Here is a 12,725-nt window from a genome sequence, read left to right on the forward strand (position 1 = left end):
GTGAATTGTGGGTCAGCCGGATATTTCAGTTTATTCTGCAACTCTGATACGGAGGGAAAAGAAGGATCGGGGTTAATTCCAATAATATAATGCCTGCCACTATGGGAAGCATACGGCGCAATACATCTCTTGGTATTGGATTCCTGATAAATAAAATGAGGGTGGTTATTTTTAATTTAGTACTGCAGCCTGTAGGTCGCAGGCAACATAGAGGCTTTGATGCTTAGAGAATATTCACGATATAATTTACCTTTAAGTCTATTTGTTTACTGCAGGGCCTTGTTTTAGAAAACTGCACAAAATCATCCTTAATTTTAACCATATATTAAAGTATTGCACTAGTCTGGATCATAAATACTTAAGGATATTAAGTAATTAGCGCTGTAACTGTTTTTGAAAAAGGAATGCGGCAGTGTAAAATTGTGACAAAATAAGAATGTTATTTTTAACCTGTGAAATCTCTCAACACCAGCTGTCTCAACATTAACTGAAAATATGCATGGGAGTCGTCTCTCTTCATATTTCATACCCTTATTCATCTTTATATCTTGCTGCAAGCAAGACCTGCCTATTCTAAAGCTAACTGCCATATATTTCCAGGTCAAACACCAAAGCTGCTATGGATTTCAGTTAATTAGTGCGCTCCTTTTAATCTATATATGTTTTGTATTTTCTTAGGTCTTGGTTGTTTTTTTTTCCCAGTCCCCATATTTGGGCAGACGTTTTTGTCCCAGTCAAACCCCCCAGTAAGCTCCACATAGTCCAGGGGACCAGGCACAAACCAGTTCTCCGGATTTTCAATGAATTCTAACCCATCATTCTGAAGCCTTGGTGAAAATGCTGCTTTTTTCTATCCTGTATTACTGGTTAGGAATGCAACCTTACCTTCACTTGTGAATTTCTTGGAGAAAGTAAATAACACTCCCTATTAACTTCCTGAAAAATAATTTGATGTCAAGGGATTTTTTTACACATGCTTTTTCCTTTCTTATTACAGAAGTTTACTGTATCACTACGTCGACAGGGGAGAAAAACAAACCAATACCCCCAAACCCTGGAGTATTTTTAGGAGATCTGGAAAGCAATGTCACACATGAAAAAACTATCTTGCAGTAATATTTAATTGCCTACATTCTGTCTTTCTGCTGTCACGAGTTGGGCTGCATCAGTTTAATTCAGGGTAGGATTTGGCCCATTATATTTAACTTGTCTATGCTCTTCTTTGCAAAATTCTCACATGTCCTCGATAATTAATTCTCAGATCTAAACACTGGATAACAGCACATTTCAGAAATTAGGAGGAAAAAAAAATAAACTAGTTGTCAACATCATACTGAGTAATTCAATAGCACTGGAATATCCCAAGGGTGGAGATGAATAAACAATTCATGAAGAGCTGGTAAATTACATTTCAGCTTCTGTTTATTGCAAAACTAGATACTAGTCAAATACTTAGCTGTATCGAATAAAGATAGCCCACTGGGCTTAGAATAAAGAGCATTTCCTAAGAGTTTTTCTCCTATATTATAGGTTTAGGTTTTTAAGCAGTCTTGAACACAAACAGATGAGATTGTATTGGACAAGGTCAAAGAGGAAATGTGATGGCCTGCAGCAAGCTGGGTTACTCCTTAATTCTTTCATAGTGTACACAAAAAAAATAATGAACTAAAATGGATATGTCTTTCAGTTTTTAGACCAGTTTTTAAGATAACATGAAAAACGAATACAATTTAGAATATCTTCACGATTCATTTAGAAGCATTTGTAACATTGGATTCCTAGTGGGTGAGCCAGTAGCATGTGATTCTTCTAAGACCACAGTTCATGTCCATCCTATAACCCTAAACAAAATTAATTTAACCCTTTGAAGTCAGCCTTTATAGCAAATCAATACAGATGAGAAGGTCACCAAATGCTATTCAGTGTGAAATTGCTGGCAAAGAATCACAGAATAAGTGAGAGTAGAAGGGTTCTCTGAAGGCCACCTAGAAAAGGTGACCTTTCAAAGCAGAGCCAACTTTGAAGTTGCATCTAAATTTGAAGTTGTGTCAGGTTGCTCAGGGCTTTATCTGGTCATGTTTTTCATACCTCTAAGGATGGAGATTATGAAACGTCTCTGGGCAACTTGTTCCAATGTTTGACCATCCTCATTATGAATACTTTTCCCAATTTCTATTCAGAACTTCCCTCGTTGCAGCTAGAGCCCTGTTTCTTGCGCTGTTTACCAACGCAGAAGCCTCTACCGCCCTGCCTCAGGTCGCGTCACTGATTTATGCCAGGACAGCACCACTTAGAAAAGCGAGAGCTGTGGGAATTTTCTCTACCTGTATGGTGGTTGTGAAAAATCCCTTACATTGGAAAAACACCAAATCTCCCGCTACTGGGTCATACTGCAAGATTTACCTGCTTATTGTTGAGGAATATTCTCCAGTGAAATCATTCTCCTTTCAGTGGGGAGTAGAGAACATTAGAAGAAGGAAGAAAGTGCAGCAGAAAGGTCTCAGGAAAGAGAAAGCCCTAATACGCTGCAGCCTTCACCGGTATAAACAGGCGAATCATGTTTATTATTATAGTGCTCATTCATATATATTAAGAGAGTGTGACGAAGACCTACTTGCTGTATAACATATGCCAGAGAACCCCACTGTAAAAGTGGGATTTTTATTTACCTACGTGCATTTACAAGCCTCATTTGTTCTGCAGAATTGCAGTTTGATAAAGTCATCAGGACAAGCCTGAAATCCATTGTTAATTGCCTTAAACATTTATGTCCCAAAATACCAGATCCAATGAATCTGCTGCTTTATTCCCCAGCAGCCTCTACACTCTTAAGCTGGTTACCCAGTTAACTCCAGAGTGCCCCCCAAAATTAGTGAATTTTGCGCTGCTTTTGCTTTTTGGATGTAGTTTGGCACCAAGTGCGAGATTCATTTGGGGAAGTGCCCCTAGGACTGCTGAAATGTCAGGCCCATGAAAGCTGGATGCTGTTAGTCTTATTAGGGAAGTATTATGAAGGAAAGCTAGCAAGCACCTTGCTAGCCTTCTCATGGCGGTAGGAATGTGCTTTGGGGCAATTTAGGAGGAGAAAATTTGAGAGTAAATGGAACAAAAATACTGTGAGGAGAAATGGCGAATAAACTTCTGGGACTCTAAATCAAATCCCTCTTGTAGACGTGGGAAGAGAGGCGAGGTGGGCTTGTGGGATTGTTAGGCAAGAAAATAACCAAGACAAAACTCATCGTTAACTATGCCACAATGCTGCATGAGGTACCAATAAATACCGCTGAAGTGACAATCTCTATAATGAGATTCACAATCATTCTCATCACAAAACTGCACGATTTATTAGTGTGAATTGATACTCCAGCTAGAGACGTCCTGACAGTCAGATATTAACCGAAGGCTGTAGGTAATTTTAACAATATTTTCCTGTTCAGATGTTACGTTTGATTTGTTTCTACCTGCTACCATAGTTTATACTGACAGCATTAAAAACGGGTTACTGCACTGTGGTATTTTACAAAGGTTCATGTCACTTCTTGTTACTTCATTTCATGTTGCAACATGACAGAGCACAGTCTGATATAATGGAGTGTGGCCTCCTATATTAGAAAGAGTCAAACGTTTTCTAAAAAGTAATATTTACATTGCGATCGATATTAATGCAGCAGTATTAAATGTTGTATGAAACCGTGGCAGCACATTATTTTCCATTTCTGTTAATTTATATGGCTCGTACACACTAGGTTACATCAGTCAGTGCTTTGCACCAGAAAAATGATTTCTGTAGGAAAGAGAAAGACCGAGGAGAAAAAAATGGATAAAAGTAAAAAGAAAATAAACAGCTGTCATTACTCCCCCAAAATGCACAAAAAAAAGATATTATTTTACATTGGAGATTCCGAAGCTCATAGATGTGCGCACGCTTCAATGGTCTTAATAAAGCCTCGGATGAGACTGTCCTGCGTAGTCATGTCAAAACACCTGCCTATTTGTGTAGAGGGTAAGAATCCATGTTCCACTAGCCTCCACAGCTATCTGTATAGCTCATTTCTGCTCTCCTCATCTCCTTCAGTTACAAGCGAAAGGGGAAATGCCCTTTTTCTCTTATGGCAACAAACTCATCACAAGTACAATCTGTATCTGGGAAAAAAAAAACCAAGTCGTTCTTTCCCATTTCATTTGATTTCTTCTAGTTTATAGTGACGCGAGGACAGAATTAGCTCCAATATTTACCTACAGACTTAGTGAACTTAAGGTCAAAGTAGCAAAGCACTCCTAGTCCCAAACAGAGTTTTACTTGCCTTTCTCCTAAATAACATATTTAAAGGGCTACAAGGGGTTCATCGGTTCAGGTGAAATCAAGTGGCAGTTTCCACTTGCGTTTGAGAGCTCTGAAATTACAGAGAAACATTTAGCATAGGGGTCTTGCCTGCACTGATCGCTTTCCTCACCACAGAGAGCCCTCCCGTTATTCCTGCTTTGAGCTCGGCCTATTTTGCAAGAATTTGTTATTTCCCTTTAAAGCTATGGGGAAAAAAGGAAAGCAAGTCAGAATACTGAAGGGGGAGAGTGCGAGTTCTAATAAGAGTCACGATAAAGGCTGATGCTTAAAAAACAGAATATACAAAATCGCCACTTCTTTGATTGAATAATATATATTGGGAAATCAGGATTGAAGGAAAGGAAGATCAAACACCTCGTATTGATAAGTTTCTCAGAAGTTTATACTAATTAAATGGTATTTTAGTCTACAAATGATACAGTTGAAAGCTGACTACACATAAGTAATCTTAGATTATTTCTCTACTTGGTACGGCATAACGGCCTAGAAGCGCAAGCTTTCTGTGTGCTGGCTACCACTGATGGTTGGCAAAAGGGTAACTGTTGGTATAAATTTAAACCAATTTAACTTAAAACAGGTGCAAAATTGGTATTATCTGGGCTTAAGCCAAACTCATTTAAAGTAATTGCAATCAATATGAATTGACTCATGTTAAATTTAATTAAACCAGTCCTAAAAAAAAAAAAACCAACATAAACTGAAAGTGCCTTGATAAGAAGTTGTACAGAGCTAACTTAAAATACATATTTAATGTAATTTAAAAATTACATATGGTGAATTGTGCAACTGTCTTTCATAGATGAGCGTTAGAAGTTAAAGGGGTAAGTCAGTCATGTCAGAGAGTTCATGTTCCTAAACGCTGCCTGAATCAGAGCGATGGAGCCTGAGCGAGGCCTGTTGCTGCTGACCGGGACGGGAGCATAAAACCACTCTGTCCAGTCTCTTCTTCCAGGATTGGTCTCGCTACAGAGCACAGTAGACAATGGCAAGACCTGTCTTGCAAATTATCCATCAACCTTTTTTGTTTTTTAAAGGACAAATGGTAATTTCTCAAAATCTTAGTATTTTCAACAAAACATCTCAAAAAAATTCCATGTACGGACATGCTTTGACAAAGCAATGCCTTTTTGGAAAATTTCAGAATTCAAATTAATTTCCTTTTAAAATTTATTTTGATCTTGCCTTTTGTTTTCTTTCTTTATATTATCACAACCTACGCCAGCAGCAGTGCACTACAATTAGCGACACAGTCATCTATAGCATAGGAGTTGAAATATTTTACTTTTAAATCATCAAAGACACATCTGCCACCCAGCATTGATTAAAACATGCCATTTTTTTTCTGGACTGAAACGTATCCTGTTTAGTTTACGATGGAACATTCTGACGCCTTGACAATCAATAATAAATAACAGGTGCCCTTAAAATGACTTTAAAAGTAAAACCAAGTATTTCAATTATACTGTTCGATGTTATGTCATATCAAGAGGGGCGGTGAGAAGTGTGGCTGCCTTCTCTAACATCACAGCCTGTCTTTTTGTAAAGTTCGTGACAAAAACCCAAAGAGTTTCCATGAAACATCTAAGTTTCCCTGAAACACCATTTTCCAGGAAAAAGCATTCTGCTGGAAAATTCTTGACTAGCTCTGCTCTCTCATTTCTTTCCGTTATATATACTTAACAGCTCTAACTATCCCTACAACTTGCAAGGGCGCTACAAGCCAGCCATCTGACTCTGTCTCTAATAATAAATAAAAGTCCCAATGGACTAGGGAAAGAAGTTCTCTGCATCTCTATCTTCCCATTAAAATACACAGAAAAAAAATTATAATTTTGCCCTCCAAAAATAGACATCATTTCTTTATAATCTGATGTATTAAACTTCCGACTATTTACCACGTCCTCAGAATATCCAGCAGAGCGCACGCTTTGACGTGGTGTTATGCAAGGAACTGTTGAAGGTGGGAGGTTTTTCAGCTACTTGGCAATTCCTGATTTCACGGGGACCTCTTGGGCTTGCTGTCGAGTGGGACCACCCCACTGCGTGGCACCCACCTGCGGGTGCACGCATGCTGGCTCCAGAGGGCCACGGGAGACCACAGAGTTGAAACTACCGACAGAAGGAAAGACAGAATATTCTGTGGCAGAGAAAGGGAGAGAAACGAGGTTCAGGTGAGAACCGGGGGATTTAAAACCGCACTTAGAGATGCCCAGAGCCAGACGCCAGGGAAGCACAGAGGCACGAGCACGCAGCCAAACAACAGAGTGGGGCCATCGGGCAGGAACAACTGAGCTCCACCTTCGTCAGAAGAAGAGGTGAGAGGGAAAGGTGCGAGAAAAAGGCAGCAGATGGGAGGAGGAGGAGGCGTGGAAGAGCAGAAATGCAATTAACAGTTTTCCAAGGGGTTTAAATGGTTATGAATTAGGAACCGCTAAAATTCACAGAAAACAACAAACGAGCCTTTTCCACCTGTGGGTGCCAAGCGCTCGGAGAGGAGCCACGCGGCGTTACCTCCATCTGCAGATACCAACACTGAGAGCGCAAAGGGAAAATAAAAGGCCTCCTGCAGGCCAGCTTAGAGACAGCAACAGTGTCAGCAGCTTCATCCCTAGCCCAGCTACAGGTCTCGTGTATGTATTTTCTACGTGAATAACTGCTTCTATATTTAGAAAAATACTCCGTGGATAGAAATGCCGGCGTGGCGGAGAATCAGCCTATATGAAAAGGGACTCTATGAAACAAGGTGCATTGGAGTTGTGCAGAGCTTGAGAACGCTGGCTTAAGAAATTAAGTTTTCACAAATGGTTATTCTTAAATAGTCTTCCAGACAAACTCTGTGACCTTATCCATTTAAATTAACTGAAATTTATGAACATGAGGGGGAAGACATTTTTCAAAGACCCCTAACTCACATTTTGCACAATTTACAGGGAACAGAGGTTCTCAAACCTTGAAGATGGCCATTAGCATTTCACAATATTTTAGCATTTACTATGGAACCAGGTCATTTCTTAATTACCAAAAAGAAGCACCCTTCAGACAGAATGTATTCTAAAGATGTGTGCTAGAAACACTACAAAATCTTGTCATTGTAGGTGATAAAAATGTTAGCTGATGTAATGACATTTAGGAAAAAATTGTGGACAACGTTCACATTTCAGCAGAAAAGTAGGCTGACCTTTTGTAACGAAAATGACTAACCGCATATTAGGAAAAAAAAAAAAAAATCAGACACGTTAAAATGTGTCAAAGTGAGGAAAGAGGCAGCAGTGTGTCCAGCAGCGACGCCTCTAACAGTAACAGTGAGTGAGGGGACTGTGGTGGATTGCAGCTCTCTCCCTTTTTCCCTACTTTGCTCAGTTACTCGCTTTCTTGCTCTGTTAAAGAACCCTATCGGTGAAAGCTTTAAGGTCAGACCTGCACGTACACTAGAGCCAGTGTTCTACTCTGGGGTGGAAGGAAAGGTCTTCAGTTTCCGTTTTTATTTCTAGTTTTAATTTGACTTGATAGCTTGTGGCACTTAGACTTGCAGTGACTGTTTCCTATGTGAAGAAGTAACATCCAAAAGTTAAAAGACTGGAAAAATCAGAGTTTTTCTATATACTGAAGTTCACAGCCTACCTGACCATGCAGGGACCATCTTTGCCCTGGATGTAAAGAACGGACGCCTACAGAAACCTCTCTCTGGAAGAGCTCTTCTAGGAATGCTTTATTCTAAAATTAATCAACCAGAGGCATCAATGACTACAGAGAGAAGAAAGAAAAAGGTATGCATTGAACTACCAAGCCTGTTGTGTGGAATGGCTCAGCAGAAAAAAAAAAAAAATCAGTGTATTCCACCAGAACTAGAATGCTGCAAAGATATGAAGAAAGAAAAAGCTTTTTCTAAGTGCTTCATGGTTTCGTATTATTGCTCAAAAAATACTAGAAAACCAAAGAGTAACCTTATGTGGTAGAAGATTTTCAAATCCCACAATGAAAATATTCCCTTCCTCCTAGTAAGACCTATTCCACGCAAAGTAATTTTAGCAAAAGAAAGTAAAAATACCAATACTCTATGCACCAGCCTCTAAAATAACGACCTCTTGACAGTGGCGCGCTGTAACTCTGTGCTTTACATAGCGCAACGAAGGCCAAGACTTTATAGATACACCGATGCCTGTAAATGTTTATGATATGCTTGCTTTCATCTCTTCCCGTGTTGAAGGTAATATCTAAACTATACAAATTCCATTTTAAAAACTCTTGTTCCGATACCGCGTTGCATACTGGTGACATCTTCTACCTGCTGTGTACGTGTAGCATTTTGCTTGTGGGTTGTTTTTTTTTTTTTTGTAAAGCATATGCAATGTTGGCACCTGCTTTCCTGAGAATGCCTTTCAATCTTTCATTCTCTATTGCGCCAGATCTCTCTGCCTGCATTTATACTGCAAACAAAGGTCTTGCGATTACAGAAGTTTTGAAAATTTGCTGGAGAAAGGAATCGATGATATTTTCAGAAGAAAATACTTCCTTGCTCTTTGCAAATGCAAGTATTGTTTAATTTAATCTCGAGGTATCAGGAAACAGCAGAGTTATTACCACACATGCCCCAATGCATTCAGTTTCCTTTCTATGCAAAAAATCTGCAGGTCATTTCTATCTGAATGGCCAGTTCTTCATGTGGAAAGAAAGCTCAGACAATGTCTTATTGAATAAAACAGGCTTGTTTCATGATTCATTTCACCTCTTTTTGTCTTTATCTATAAGCCAACTCCTCTCAGGTCCATACCGAGGCCCAACGTACAACGGAGGCTGTGCAGAACCATAAAAATAACGCTGCAAGTTCTCCTGCATACAGTAAAACACTCAATAAAAATAAGAACATTCTGCAAAAGGTACTAATAGTCTCCATTTTAGAACTGATTTTTCATTCTGCATAAGCTCATTTTTCTTTGTACTTAAACAAAATGACAGATGTTCATAAAAATGATATTAAGGATTCCTTTCGGCGCTTCTGTTCACTGTTCTCATTTATTACTCTTCTGGTAATAGAGTATGCAATGTTATTCTTATGAAACCAGGATCATCAAAACTGCCAGGTGCCTGATGCGTGATTGTTCCCTCTATATGCAAAGCAAAGTGTTTCCAAGTGCATTAGTCTAGTGAATTCTACGCTTACGGCTCAATTCTTCGGAGTGTTGTGTACTTTGATTATATACACCTTAACTCTATGAGTTTAATGTCAATAATGTTCAGCCTCCTGTAAGATTGAGCCCTTGAAGAAAAAGGAATTCTAATTATGATTCTTATAGTGAATAGGTTTGTGTTCTTGAGCAAATCTATAAACTCAGCTTCCAAACTATAAAATCCATTCACGTTTTCAAGCTCTAAGAAACGGTCTTTTTGAACAGAGATGTTGGGCTGCAGAGAAAGTTTGCAGTAAAGTCAGCGGGAATAGTAGCTGTCTAAATATAAAGGTAGGCACTTAAACGAACACGCCTGGAGCTGGTGCTGCCTGTGCAATCTCTTACCTATGAATGATGTACACTGTTCTTTTCCCCCCCACATCAACCCCTCCTCCCTCCAAAAAAGAAAAAAAAAGGGGAAAAACAAAAAAGGAAAAAAACTCAGATCCGTTAATTTCACAAAGTGGACCTCTGTATGGATAGAACCTGTGAAAGATGGCAGCAAGTGGGATAGAAAAGTGGAGAAACGTGGTAAAGGAGGCACTTGATAGCTAAACCCCACCGTATATACAGGCTGCATGTGCACCGTACGTACCTGTGTAACACCTCCTTTATGAACCCAGCAAGTAAATTTTCACGGTTGGTGAAGAATAGGACAATCTGACAGGAGTTTTACAGATATTCAGTGGCAGCAGAAGAAAGGGGTCTCTCAGGGGACTGCTGCCAGCCTCAAACACCATTTGCTCTACGAGGGAAACCCTCTTTGTGCTTCACCGCATTTTCTGCTTTCTGCTGCATTCAATCTAGCTGGCTTCATTCCTGTTTCTCTTCTTCTCCCAGCCTCAATCTTATCACCTACACAGTCCGCCTACTTATTCACCTTCTTATTTCCCTTGCCCACAAACCCTCGTGTCAGTCACCTCATGCAAGCAACCGCAATGCTCCAGCACGCTCAGCCCCTGACCACCAGCGTCTTGCCACCTCCATTCCATTTCCCCCTTCTCATCGTAGCTTCAGAGCGCCTCTGTTCCCACCTCTCTCTTCTCTGGACATCCCATATTCCCCCTTTCTACTGGCTCCAACTCAAAGAAAACCACATTAGCTTATAAAATATTTTATTGCTAGTATCCTTTAACTGTTTATATGTTTAAAAAAACATGCTATTTCAGTTGATCTGAGCCTGTATCTTGCTAAATATTTCAAGTGCTCAGTTTTGGGCCCCTCGGGACAAGAAGGCCCTGGAGGGGCTGGAGCGTGTCCAGAGAAGGGCAGCGGGGCTGGGGCAGGGTCTGGAGCACAAGTGTGCTGGGGGGCGGCTGAGGGGGCTGGGGGGGTTTAGCCTGGAGAAGAGGGGGCTGAGGGGAGCCCTTCTCGCTCTCTGCAGCTGCCTGAGAGGGGCGGGAGTGAGGGGGGGGCTGGTCTCTGCTCCCAGGTCACCAGTGACAGGACGAGAGGGAACGGCCTCAAGCTGCGTCAGGGGAGGTTTAGGTTGGATACGAGGCAAAATATCTTCACTGAAAGGGTGGTCAGGCCCTGGCACAGGCTGCCCAGAGAGGTGGGGGAGTCACCGTCCCTGGGGGCGTTCAAAAAGACATGTAGACGTGGCACTTCAGGACATGGTTTAGTGGAGGACTTGGCAGTGCTGGGTTAATGGTTGGACTCAATGATCTTAAAGGTCTTTTCCAACCTAAATGATTCTATGGTTCTAAGTGCTGTTATATATTTACAGTATTTTTAGCTCAGCTACATTCTCCTTTCATATAGAAAAAAATGCTCCTAATTACTTCAGTGTCACTATGAGGATCACTTTTATTGGCATATTTCTGGTTTTGGTAAACAGTAATTTTATTGCCTTTAAGAGGGATAAATCTTGTCTACCTCCCAAATAATGGAGAGATCCTGCCTCCAGCTACTTACTTGTGCTTCTTGTCTAGAAGTTTTTACCTCCTCACTAAGAACTGAACAAGAATTTGTTAAAACAAAGGAGCTTGTGAGATGAGGAGTAGCAATGAGGAGGCTGGGGGTGGAGAGAGAAACCTGCTAAGGTGGATCAGAAAGAAACTCCATTAATGGCAAAACTAGTTAGAAAACCCTAATGTTCCTACCGTCTCCATGAAGGTTTTCATCCCTTCATTTACACCACTTTAGAAGTCAACTAATTACGTGGCCACAGTCTGAGTCAGAAGGCATGAAATGAAGTAGAAGATAGAAAAAAGCAGTGTAATAAAAAATTTATACCTAATTTTTAGAAGATGATTACTATTGTAATATGAGTCAAAATTAACAGAACTACCTAGGAGTAGCGTGGCTTCTCCCTCCACACACCCCTGCCCCCCAGTGCAACGTAACGCAAAAGTAGAACAAAATAGAAAAAATACAAAACTAGAAAATACAAAACAAGATTTCTAATAAGCATCTACTGGACTTGTGTGAAAGGTGAAATAAGGAGGACTCATAAAAGGATTGCTGAAGAAAACTGCCTCGCCATAGCGTAGCATTTCAAATCCATATGCCTAAATATGTGGGTGAACTTGTTTTTTCACAGATGGAATTCTTAAGTCTTAATATAAGCAAAACAGCTTTTATCCTCTGGATTCATATTTTGATTAAAAAAAAAAAAACAACACTCTACTTTTCCATTTAATTTAGCCTGAGACAAAGACCTGCTATGGGTTTCATCACGAATGCAACACAAAAGTTACAAAAGGAACTCCAAAAAGCATTTTCCCACCAGAAGTGTCAGAAAACCCTAGTCATAGCCTATGTAATTTCTCTGTCTATATTGTACAAACACATGTCTTACAGTAATCTGTAAGTACTCTCCAAATCAGTACCTCAAATAATATTAAAGCTAAAAAAAGTCTAGATAAATGCTGCAAATCTTCAGACTGTAGTTGCTTAAGAGAAATGAAACACCATTACTAGAGTACTTTGAAAACCTTGGGTGAAAAGAAAGCAGAAGTGAAGAGCGTTGAGCATTAGGATGCCCTGTATTAATCCTAAAAAGTTTACTGTGAATTATACGAACAAGATTTTGCAATTACCCTCTAACACATTCAAGGTTATGGTTGGACGTGCTCTGTATTATTTTTTCAACACAAACCTTGCAAAGTCAGAGGCCCTGTAGATGAGCAGAATGTCTGGATGGTTACAAAAGACCTGAGCAGTACATGCAAAGCGAAATCAGTCATCCAAAGGTGCACGACTAAGCT

General features: G+C 40.0%; 1 protein-coding gene across 3 annotated transcripts in view; it reads right to left on the reverse strand.

Annotated features, from left to right (window-relative positions):
• The window catches only part of NLGN1 (neuroligin 1), a 316,318-nt gene that overhangs the window by 52,097 nt on the left and 251,496 nt on the right, over positions 1–12,725 (reverse strand). The window lies entirely within an intron of this gene.

The sequence above is a fragment of the Phalacrocorax aristotelis genome, chromosome 7 (genome assembly GCF_949628215.1).
Source record: "Phalacrocorax aristotelis chromosome 7, bGulAri2.1, whole genome shotgun sequence".
Taxonomy (NCBI): Eukaryota; Metazoa; Chordata; class Aves; order Suliformes; family Phalacrocoracidae; genus Phalacrocorax; species Phalacrocorax aristotelis.